Source organism: Eptatretus burgeri, chromosome 12, assembly GCF_056783735.1.
Source record: "Eptatretus burgeri isolate ZD-2024b chromosome 12, Ebu_testis_v1, whole genome shotgun sequence".
Taxonomy (NCBI): Eukaryota; Metazoa; Chordata; class Myxini; order Myxiniformes; family Myxinidae; genus Eptatretus; species Eptatretus burgeri.
The window spans coordinates 5,186,858-5,199,122 of NC_140972.1; the positions used below are offsets into that span (position 1 = coordinate 5,186,858).

The 12,265-nt window shown below is 48.8% G+C and overlaps 1 protein-coding gene across 4 annotated transcripts in view; it reads left to right on the top strand.

Moving 5' to 3' along the window:
• Window positions 1-3,117: 3,117 nt before the first annotated feature.
• ADD1 (adducin 1) overlaps window positions 3,118-12,265 on the top strand; it is a 96,593-nt gene continuing 87,445 nt past the window's right edge. For 2 of the 4 annotated variants that reach the window (XM_085849297.1, XM_085849298.1), the window contains exon 1: window positions 3,119-3,270. The gene's annotated coding sequence lies outside the window, so the exon portion shown is untranslated. Of the gene's footprint in view, window positions 3,271-3,539; window positions 3,692-12,265 lie in introns of all 4 variants that reach the window. The other 2 variants (XM_085849300.1, XM_085849301.1) reach the window with 2 other exon arrangements.

A 12,265-nucleotide genomic window follows, 5' to 3' on the forward strand; every position in this document is an offset into this window, starting at 1 on the left:
GTGCCGGGCAAGGTCTTTGCTCGGATAATTCTTGATAGGGTTCGCCACCATCTGCTTGAGCACCAGCGTCCAGAGTAGTCAGGCTTTACACCAAAGAGGTCAACGATTGACCGTATCCTTGCACTTCGGGTCCTCACCGAACGCAGACGAGAGTTTCAGCAGGGGCTGCTTGCAGCCTATGTTGATCTCTTTAAAGCGTTCGATTCAGTGAATCGGGATGTCCTCTGTAGGATTCCTGGTCTTCGTGGGGTGCCACCGAAACTGATCGATCTGATGTCTGAACTCTACTCTGGTACTGAGAGTGCTGTGAAGTGTGGTGGTACCATCTCTGACTTATTTCCAGTTGTTACTGGAGTTCGTCAGGGGTGTGTACTTGCCCCCACACTTTTCAGCACTTGTATGGACTGGATTCGAGGGAGGATGTCGGAGAGATCAAGTTGCGGTGCATCGTTTGGGAATGTCAAGATCTCAGACCTTGATTTTGCAGATGATGCAGTCATCTTTGCGGAGACTTTAGACATCCTCTTGGGGGCCCTCGAGGTGCTGAATGAGGAGTCGGAGCCGTTGGGATTACGGATTTCTTGGGTCAAAACTAAGATCCAGGCTTTCGGTGACATCTTGGATGCTGCTGTCCTGTCTGTGTCTGTTTGTGGTGAGGATGTTGAGGTCGTGGAGAGATTCACTTACCTTGGCAGTGATATTCATGTCTCTGCAGGTTGTGAGCCGGAGGTCAATAGACGTCTGGGTCGGGCCTGGGGAGTCATGGATTCACTGGATCATGGGGTGTGGCGCTGCCGGTACCTGTGCGGGAGGACGAAAGTCCGAGTCTTCAGGTCCTTGGTACTTCCAGTCTTGCTCTATGGGTGCGAGACTTGGACTTTGACCAAGGATCTGAGACGGAGACTTAACTCCTTTGGTACCAGGTCTCTTCGGAGAATCCTTGGCTATCGCTGGTCGGATTTTGTGTCCAACGAGCGGTTGCTGAGAGAGACTCGGATGAGATTTGTTACCTGCATAGTCCGTGAGCGTCAGCTGCGGCTGTATGGACATGTGGCTCGTTTTCCTGACGCTGATCCTGCTCACCAGATTCTCTCAGCGAGGGAGTCTCATGAGTGGGAGGCCAGTGGGCCGACCACATTCCTCATGGTTGCAGCAGGTTGACCATCATCTCAAGGAGATGGGGATGGGCCTGGCATCTGCCTGGGGGATGGCCAGACGGAGGCCCCTGGAGTACCGGCGGAAAGTGGACGCAGCGACGCGCTGTTCTGGCACATGCTCCCATACCTGACCTGACCTGATGTACATCGTGGCGCCGCATACGGTCAGTAATACAGCTCGCCCCCTTTCAGGGTCCTCATCGATGTCCATTTTGTTTGCCACAAAGTACCTCTTCAGACGATCCGTGTGGTCTTCCCAATCATCCCCCACTGCGTATTCACGCAATATACCGATGCACAAAGACATCCTCGTCGCCACGAAGACTCTGAAGTGGGAACAACAGGTTTAATTCGGACACGGGCACAGTATCGGAACAGGTGCGGGTCACGTGACTCTCCTGAACCACACCCCGGTGCACCCACGTGTGTATTTGCATTCGTGTAAACTACTGTTACGTCACAGTGGGGTACATGCATATTGGCAGGACTAGTTGACAGGTGGGTATTGATCGGTGATAGAATACCTGTATCGCGATCGTTATCTCTGTGAGAGGTTTTTATCAAAAGGTGAATGTCCTGTCGGTGATTGTTCATTCCTCACCCAACAACCTTCTCAAATCCTTCCCTTCCTCGTCCCCCAAACAAACCATGCTGATACACCTGTCACCTGTGTATGCTCCACTGTGATCCTCCCCCCGGGTTGGCAGGATGGTCTAAAGGCGACAGGTTTGCAGATTCGCCTGTGAGTGTTCCACCTGGGTTCGATTCCCGACCCAGCTACAAACTGTCATCCAGGTGTTTCACTGGCAAGGTGATTGATCGGTGTGTGTGTGTCTGTGTCTGTGTGTGTGTCTGTCTGTCTGACTGTGTCTGTGTGTGTGTGTCTGTGTGTGTGTGTCTGACTGTGTCTGTGTGTATGTGTCTGTCTGTGTGTGTGTGTGTCTGTTTGTGTGTGTCTGTGTCTGTGTCTGTGTGTCTGTCTGTCTGACTGTGTCTGTGTGTATGTGTCTGTCTGTGTGTGTGTCTGTTTGTGTGTGTCTGTGTATGTGTCTGTGTGTCTGTCTGTCTGACTGTGTCTGTGTGTGCGTGTGTCTGTGTGTATGTGTCTGTCTGTGTGTGTGTCTGTGTCTGTGTGTGTCTGTGTGTGTGTGTGTCTGTGTGTGTGTCTGTGTGCGTGTGTGTGTCTGTGTGTCTGTGTGTCTGTGTGTGTGTCTGTGTGTGTGTATGTGTCTGTCTGTGTGTGTCTGTGTGTGTGTGTGTGTGTGTGCGTGTGTGTGTCTGTGTGTGTGTGTGTGTCTGTGTGTGTGTCTGTGTGTGTGTATGTGTCTGTGTGTGTGTGTCTGTGTGTGTGTATGTGTGTGTGTGTCTGTGTGTGTGTCTGTGTCTGTGTGTGTGTGTCTGTGTGTGTGTGTGTCTGTGTCTGTGTCTGTGTGTGTGTGTGTGTGTCTGTGTGCGTGTGTGTGTGCGTGTGTGTGTCTGTGTGTGTGTGTGTGTGTGTGTGTGTCTGTGTGTGTGTCTGTGTGTGTGTATGTGTCTGTCTGTGTGTGTCTGTGTGTGTGTCTGTGTGTGTCTGTGTGTGTGTGTCTGTGTGCGTGTGTGTGTCTGTGTGCGTGTGTGTGTGCGTGTGTGTGTCTTGTGTGTGTGTGCGTGTGTCTGTGTGTGTCTGTGTGTGTGTATGTGTGTGTGTCTGTGTGTGTCTATGTGTGTCTGTGTGTGTCTCTGTGTGTCTGTGTGTGTCTGTGTGTGTGTCTGTGTGTGTGTGTCTGTGTGTGTGTGTGTGTGTGTGTCTGTGTGTGTGTCTGTGTGTGTGTGTGTGTGTGTGTCTGTGTGTGTGTCTGTGTGTGTGTCTGTGTGTGTCTGTGTGTGTCTGTGTCTGTGTATGTATTTTTTTTTAGTACTTTTGGGTGTCATGGGACCATTAAATGTTCCAGCAACGGACACAAGGTGGCGCGGCTCTTCAACGAGAGCTGCGCAACAAACACAACGATCACTCTTCCAAATCTCCGCCTCGTCCCTCGTCTCTCCCTCGTCCCTCGTCCCTCGTCCCTCGTCCGGGTCACGGTCTCCACACAATTACTCGACATTCGCTCCAGGCGGTTCCTCTCACACCAAGGTGAGCTCTCAGCTTCTCTTTTGGCGATGCCGACACGTTTTCGAGGCGTTGTCGGTGCGAGTACCGAGCACATTGTGGGAGGTGAATAAGCTACGAAACGTTCGTTACACAGAGCGCTGGTTAATGTGTCCGAACGAGAGGTTTTGTTTTTTCAATGTGTTGCAGATTGTCGCTGGGAAAGGGTGTGTGGAACAACCAACCTGGTTTATTATTGGTGATCTCATTGTGATTGATTTTTTTTCTTTGTTTTATTATTATTTGTTGTTCAGAGGAATAATGATTGCCAAGTGTGAGGGGGATTGTTTGGAGCTGCCATTGATAACGATTACCTGCATTCCCGCTCATTTCGCGGCGCAGGCCAACCTCGGATCTCCTTTCTCGTCGGAACCTCCTCACTCTTTGTCGAATATCCCTCGGGCAGGTTCGTTTACACCACGTAGTGTTCTCTCCTTGGACACGGTACTCTCGCTCCCACCCCCCCCCCCCAATCAGGCGCGGTGCTCTCCCCCTCCAGGCGCGGTGCTCTCCCCCCCCAGGCGCGGTGCTCTCCCCCCACCAGGCGCGGCGCTCACCCACCACACCAGGCGCGGTACTCTCCCCCCCCACCAGGCGCGGTGCTCTCCCACCTCACCAGGCGCGGTGCTCTCCCACCTCACCAGGCGCGGTGCTCTCCCACCCCACCAGGCGCGGTGCTCTCCCCACCCCACCAGGCGCGGTGCTCTCCCCCACCCACCCCCCCAATCAGGCGCGGTGCTCTCCCCCACCCACCCCCCAATCAGGCGCGGTGCTCTCCCCCACCCCACCAGGCGCGGTGCTCCCCCCACCAGGCGCGGTGCTCTCCCCCACCCCACCAGGCGCGGTGCTCCCCCACCAGGCGCGGTGCTCTCCCCCACCCTCCAGGCGTGGTGCTCTCCCCCACCCTCCAGGCGCGGTGCTCTCCCCCACCCTCCAGGCGTGGTGCTCTCCCCCACCCTCCAGGCGCGGTGCTCTCCCCCACCCTCCAGGCGTGGTGCTCTCCCCACCCTCCAGGCGCGGTGCTCTCCCCCACCCTCCAGGCACGGTGCTCCCCCCCCCAGGCGCGGTGCTCTCCCCCCTCCAGGCGCGGTGCTCTCCCCCACCCCTCCAGGCGCGGTGCTCTCCCCCACCCTCCAGGCGCGGTGCTCTCCCCCACCCCACCAGGCGCGGTGCTCTCCCCCACCAGGCGCGGTGCTCTCCCCCACCAGGAACCAGGTGCTTTCATGTTGACCTGTTTCATAATTGCCTTTCCTTTCTTCTTTTTATTGTGAGACCATTGTTGCTGTACGGTGGTGACTGTTCATCAACACAACCACGCCTCGGCTTCTCTCTATAATGTCCTATTCACCACGGGTGATCATATTCATTGTTATAATGTCTTCTTCGTATTATAAACAATCTTGTTCAGAATGAATCTTCAAAAACAACCAATTTACCCCTCAGGGTTTGTGTATTTTTATCAACTCGTTTCTCCTGACTTGATTTTCTCACAAGTGGCCCGAGTTGACATGGCCGCCACCTTTACTTGGTCATGGCCGTGTTTCATCGTCCTCTTCAATCCGTCCATTGCTCCTTTTGATTGCTGACCCTCCGGTGAACTCCACACTCCTTGTATTTCCGCGCTCGTTTTCACCTTCATCATGGTGTTGGTGCAGTGCGGCTTGTTGGGCTTGGACATCCACCGGGATTTCATCATGTGAGCATCGGGGGGGTCATGGTGGTCCAGGGGGTTCAACCGACCCTCACCCAGCCCCATTTTCGAGGCGACCTGAAGTGACGGCAGAAGGAACATTTTGGCGCCTCTTCTCCTCAAAAATCCAATCGGCCCGTCTCCGCTCGGCCGATATTAACGATCCCACCATCGTCTCTTCCTTTCTTGACCTGCCCTGTTAACCGAGCATTCTTTATTTGATTTCAACGTTTCACAGGCATGGTGATTCATCAGTGTGCGCACCGTCCCTCGGATATAGATGTTAAACGAGTGTCCCGTTTGCCGCCGTTGCTTCGACCTTAAATATCCCACGGCGTCCTTCGTGAAAAGTAGGCGAGCTATCGCCTGCACCCTGAACAAATTTAAAATTCCTGCTCCTATCGACGAATGGTGTTGCGTCAGCGGCACAGTCGCACCACCGCATTGTGCTGCACACGAAAAAAAGAAGAAGCTCTTTTTGAAAGACTCCTGTGATATCTTTAATGAAAGCTGGCACATTGGGCACCTAGCTACGTGTCCTTCCTAAATGATAATAAAAAAACAACTTGTTTTTGATGGGGCGGCAAGCTGTTTCCAATTCCATTTGAGGATACTTTGTTGTTGGGTTATGTTGTTGCAACAAATTGAGCCATCATCCTCCAAGGTTGTTCCAACCGTATCGTAATCTTTTGATGCTCGGCCTTCGTAGTTTGCAAATGACCATTGGCATGTGATTTGCGAATAACCTGGTAATGGGAATTGCTTTGTCACGTTCGAACTGCTGCCCAGGCACAACCACACTCTGGGACAGCAGACGGGGCGTATCCACGAAACGAGATCGCTTGCGACCTGCACTTTAGGCTTGGACCTTCAATTGGTTGACGGTACCTGTGATAACTCGTCTACTCTTTGTGACAATTACAATGGGTGTCTTTAACATCCACCGACACGCAGTGGTGGCACACGGGCTTACCGGCTTTTAACGTCCATCCGATGAATGGTGCACACGTCGATGCATGTGGAACACCAGGATGACTTTCAATGGCTCTTTCATGAGCCTCGTCCACATGCACAAGAAGAATTTCAAAATAAAAATAGTTTGAGTTCACGTTCAAACCCAGGTAGATGGCTAAGAAATGGGTGCACACACCTCTAAGGCTGTCAGCCCTTGTATCATATCTAGTGTGTGTGTGTGTCAGACTTTTTGTCTTGCGTACGTCTATTCATCAATTAGACACTATTGCAATGTTGCAAGACTGTAGATCCTGTTGACCCCTTAAGACTTTAACTATACGAAACTAAAATTGTTAGAATTCCCATGTTTCAATTCCCATACCATGTTCAGGTGTATAAAGCAGCTTGATGTCCTCCCACCATGGCATGACATTCCAATTAAAAAATAGACAACAAAAACAATGATAACATTGTAACAAAGCGTATAATATTTACAACAATAAGAAGAATGGTAAGTATCACATGGAAATGATAATAAAGAACATATAATCCTCACGTTAGCCCCGATCACACCTGGGCTTCGTGAAAGGCAAGCTCATGCTCGAGCAGCACAGGCAGGCGGGTATGCAACAAGGCTGTGAAGACCAATGAACATTTGGTCCATCGGACCAACGGGCCCACGAGTAATCATAAAAATAAACAGCAAGGACATTGAGACCCAATGGAAACTAAAACTCAACCGAACATTCAAACTTTCCTGTTGATGTGAAATAAACAGTTTATGTCCATTTCACATATTGGGCTCTAAGGTTGAGGAATCGCACTAGTTTCTAGTTTCACTCTAATTGAGGAATCACTCTAGTTTCACGTTTTAAAAATTTGCCTCTCATCGGATGCCTTGAACCTTTTATCCTGTCGGCATACCCTCAGCATAGCATATAAATAATAAACCATGTGGTATCGATCTTGCCTTGATATATCAGTAGCTTCACTAATCAATGATCGATGTAAGGAAAGACTTTTGATCGGATACCGGCGTTTGGGAAAGCTTCACATGCTTGCTCCCTTAGTTTTCACATTTGAAACCTGTTGCTTAATATTCCAATGGGTGTGTGTGTGTGCGTTTGTTTGCGCAAGGCAGCGGTTTGAATGCTCCTCGTGTCATTGCACTTGCGTGTCCAACTTTAGTTGTTGGTGTAAGGAGTGATTTGTAGATAGAACTGTTTGCTGACACCTTTCACTTGATTTCAAACCAGTTCAAAGGTGAATTTGTTTTATTTCTGTGGCCTGGCTTTTGTGAGTTGTGGCAGAGCCGGCATTCTCTCTATCTCTATCTCTCTCGTCGAGATACTGTATTATTTTGCTCCTCATTATTATTAAATATGCCTGGTGTCAGCTTGATAGTTAGGGTAGCTGGTTTGGGATCCTTGGATCGGGAGTTCAAATCCCCCTCGGCCGTTGAATTAATACCAGGTGGGGTTGACTCAGCCTGTCATCCTTCCGAGATCAGCAAAATGAGTGCCCAGCTTGCTGGGATGATCAAACCATTTGAGTATCCTGTGTCGGAGTGGCGACCCATCCAGGATTGTGCCCTTGTGCCAAGGAGACTGCTTCGGCAGCACCCACACTCTGTGCATAGTATGGGACGGATGGACGGACGGACGGATGAAATGTTTTTTATTTCTCAGTCTTCTTGTTTTGTATACAGCGCATGGCTGCTGCGCAGCATCATTGGCTGAGGGTGTGGCTGTGCCGCTGATGAGGTGCCCTCTGTGGGTCACGGCAGGAATTAGTAATTTGCTCAGGATGCCGGCGATAGCTTGCCTACTCCTTGCAAAGTACACTGTGGGATCCTACTTCTTCTTTAACGGCCACGATTATTCCCACCTGTGGGGTTGGCTGTGGGAAGCTTGGCCCCAAATCTTTCACGAACCAGCTGGCCAAGCCTGACGTTTGATTATTTATAGTTGTGGCAGGAATTTGGAATTTGTTCAGGGTGCCGGCGAGGCCTTGCCTACTCTTTGCAGAGCACACCATGGATTATTTTATCCTCCACTATCTTATGCCAGCAGAAGAGATACCCGCTTCACATCCAGCTGAGGGATGGGACACACTTTGATGTTAATGAATCTCCCTACCTGTGAAACACCAGGATGACAGTTTATAGCTGGGCCTGGATTCAAACTCCGGCTATACAGCTTAGAGGTGAGTGTGCATACCTCCAGGCCATCCTGCCGACCCATTTCTCGATGACGTGTTCTCTTTTGCATTACATACGTGTTCCTCCGATCTCAATGTTACCACAACGTTAAAGGAAGACCTATAGGACGACATTGCATGTCTGTGCACCTTAACAGATAATGTTTGTAGTTGGCATGTCGGTCTTACTGTCTTCTCGCATATCGTTTGCAATACCTGCTTGATTTGTAAAAAGTTTGGTGAGTGTGTTGGCTCAGGTAGTAAATGAGTTTGTTTTTGTCGGGGGAAGAAACCCCATCTTGCAGCAACCCTGGAAAGGTTGTGCCAATGAGCATTTTCTTTAACTTGTCTTGCCACGGTATAGTCTGTTACCTTTGTTAATTGCTTTGGGTGGAAATGTAATCCATATATATATATATATATATATATATATATATATATATATATATATACACACACACACACACACACACACACACACACACACACACACACACACACACACACACACACACACACACACACACACACACACACACACACACACACACACACACACACACACACATTGTTATGGATTCAGCGGTGGCGGGATTCGCACCCGACTCTTGACCCCAGTGTTAAGGATTCAGACGAGTGATGCCAATGACACCCTACTCTTGACAGCCAAATGTTTAAGATTCGGCGTCACTTCACAGCACCGCCGTCTCCGGGGTTATAACGCCGGCTGGTTCGGCACAATTCTCGGGTTACGCGCCTCAGATCACGATACCAAAATACACCTGTGCCTTGCCAGCTGGGGGAATAGACCCCGGTTACAGACTGGTTTTGTCAGAGACCGAGCGGAGTCTCCCAGTCGTAACCATTTTGGGTTTTATATCCAAATCGAGCGAATCGTTCCTCGGCGCAGCACGAATAAATTCAAGGTAGTAAATCTCGTATAACTCAGCCAGATTTATTGGGGACACATCGGGGAACACAACACAAGCAAAGCATTCACAACAATGTTATAATTAATATATAACCCGTTCTTAACTAGGGAGCTATGGATTATGGGTTTCGAAGGGAACCCCAGCAAGATAAACCTGAGACAACATGCAGACAAGACACAGAGTACTTGGTGATGATTCATGGATGAGAGGAAAAGTGTCGAAGGCACGAATGCGGCTCGTGACAAGCCGATGTCAACGGAGTCGAGCACCCGGCTTGAGCACGCGGCATGGCAAGATGGCGGCGGCGTCCTCTTGTCGCATCCCTCACGCAAGCAGCCTGTGCGTTCAGACCCCGCGTAAGGTCGACGGCACAAGACGAAAGATCTATGGTATGCTCCAGCTGGCTTTTCAGAAGGTCGAGTATACAAGTCTGGGCCTGGCCTGTTCACCAGATCAGGCCAAATTGGGGTGTTGGGCTCGGCAGGCGGATCGACTGGATTACAAGACGTCGTCGAGCCGTGAGATGAGTAAGGACAGATGCTCCGTGGTTAGACGCAGGTTGAACCTGTCGATGACCTCCTCATAAAGTCGATCGCTGACTCACACAGCAGTCAGTTCCTCTCAAAGCAGATTGCAGCCTCCCACTAATCGTTTCTATACAGCAGAATCCCCACTCGACACTCAGGCTCAGTTACTCCCTCGGCAGATCGCCGACTTGACCTTCAGGTTCAGGCCGTTCCTCTCTTACAGATCGCCGACCACACGCACCGCGAGTTACTCCCTCAGCAGATGGCAGACAGACCTCATGCAGTCCCTTCCCTGCCTTTCTTTCGGCTCGCTCCTCACGAAAGCCGATCGCAAACACACAGCTGTCCCTTGTACAGCCGATCGCACCACCTCGGCGCTCTTAGTTCCACCTTCTTTTCTGGCGCTTGCTTCTCTAGGCCACTCTCTGAGTCCTGGGCGGGGACTTGTCCGGAGAAGGGGAGGAAGAAGAAGAACCTCTCGGTGACACCACCACTGCACGAACAAATGAACAGCCTCCTACACCTCCTGACACATGTAACGTCCAATTACCGAACAACTTGGCTAAACATGCATTTAATGGGGGATCTGGGTGAATCCTATATTTAATAACGCAGTAAGGGCCATTTCCGCAACAATATAGATATACACGGCACATCTAAATTGAGCTCATGCAATTTGAGAAAATGGGAGGTTGGTGCATGATGGGGGATCTACGGGTAGAAAAATGAGGATGTTTGGAGGAGTTGCATCTGGGTAAAGAGGATGGGGTTGCAAAATTAAATAAAAATTGCTCGCATTGGGTGCTATAAGGTTTTGAGAGACTTTCCAAGTCGCAACTACAATGTTAAGAAATTATTTGAAGAAACATTTGTTTCTCATTAAAAACACAGGCCATGAATATTCACGTGCATACACCTTTCATCATCGATGCACCTTTTACGTACAACTCGAGATGAGACGCGGGTTGTTCATCCAAAAACCATCTCGTACGTCCTATATTACACTTGTACACCACCAGAGAGCCCCTGTCCCCTTTCTCTTGCATGTGACAATATTGTGGTTGCAATGTAACACTCCTTGGGGATTGTGCTCATGTCACCATCGAGTTGCTTGCGTTCACCACGTCAGTTGCAATTGCTTGGCATTCGCATTTGAAATCGAATCGTTTGTTTCCATGGTGCTGTCGATCATTCTGACGTTGCTACCGTCTGTAGCCCTTGCTGTCTCTCCATCTTCTGGCTGTTCTTCAGGTTGTGGTTGATTGAGGGTTCGAATAAATTGAGAAATGGGTGGAAGGGGAGATTTGTAAAACTTGGATCGCAACATCCATGTTCTTTATAACCTGGGAGGATGTTGATGAAGTTGGGAGAGTTTGTTGATTTAATATAATAAATAGCCAGGATTGGGAATCGTTTTCTGTCGACGATATTGTCGTCTCGCTGTGGACTTGTTTTTATTTATTTATTATTATTTAATTAATTTTTTTTTTAAAGTCGTCTGAAATGGAAATGACCCACTTTATTTATTTGTGCAGCTTTTGCTTTCAAAGTGAGTTTGTTTAATTATTTATTTTTAACGCTCTACTACTGTTTGTTCTCTTGAAGCCTGGTGTTGGCTTAGTGGTTAGGGTGGTGGCTTGGGATCCCAGTGTCCTGAGTTCAAGCCCCGTTGGCTGCTGAATTAACACCAGGGGGTTGACTCAGCCTGTCATCCTTCCGAGGTCAGCGAAATGAGTACCAGTGTACTGGTCCCGGTGTATGCCCCGGTTAGAATAGGTGTACCATATCCCTGTGTGTCGTAAGAGGCGACCAGGGTTGGTGTCAGGAAGGACATCCGGCCATAAAAAACATTGCCTCAAGAAAAAGCCTAACCCCTGCACAGCAGGGAAAAATGGCTGTAAAAATGGTCATTTTTTTTTTTTTACTATTTGTTCTCTTGTCTTTGAATGATCAGGCTGCGCTAAAGGATAACTTTGAGCATTGTGTTCATTCTTTGCCTTTTCTCGTACCTATTGACATTTGCGGGCCTGATGCAGGTGGGGTTGTTGGAAGGTTCGGACAAACCATCCCCGTGTTCCCCTTTCAAAAAACAACGAAACATTTTATTCAAAGGAATGATTCATCGACCTTCTAGTGAGGGTGCTAAATCATCGCATGTTTTTTTTTATTTTTATTTTTTTTAACCAGTTCCATTCTCTCACCTCGACATGTAACTGTTTGTTGTTTCGATGAGATAACGATGCATCTCAGCCTTGAAGTTGTGGGGACTATGATTGCAACCAAGCAACCAAAATTCGTCCATCGTATGAGCACACCAGTGGTTATATTAACAAGTGTTGTAATTTAAATGCAGGGAATTGGATCTTGCTATTTCATTGTTCTTAATCAGAGACACATAATATTGTTATGGATCTGGCCGCGGGGGTAAATTGGAATAGATTAGCATAGTTATTTACTAACATAGACATGTTTTCATTTATTGTGAGAGTTAAAATGTTACACCAAATGTTTATAAGCTCTGATATATGTATATATAAATATATATATATATATATATATATATATATATATATATATATATATATATATATATATATATATATATATATATGTATACACACCCGCCACCAACCTCCTGAGTGTTTTTCCTGAGCCCCATGCAGCGACCAGAAGTCCAT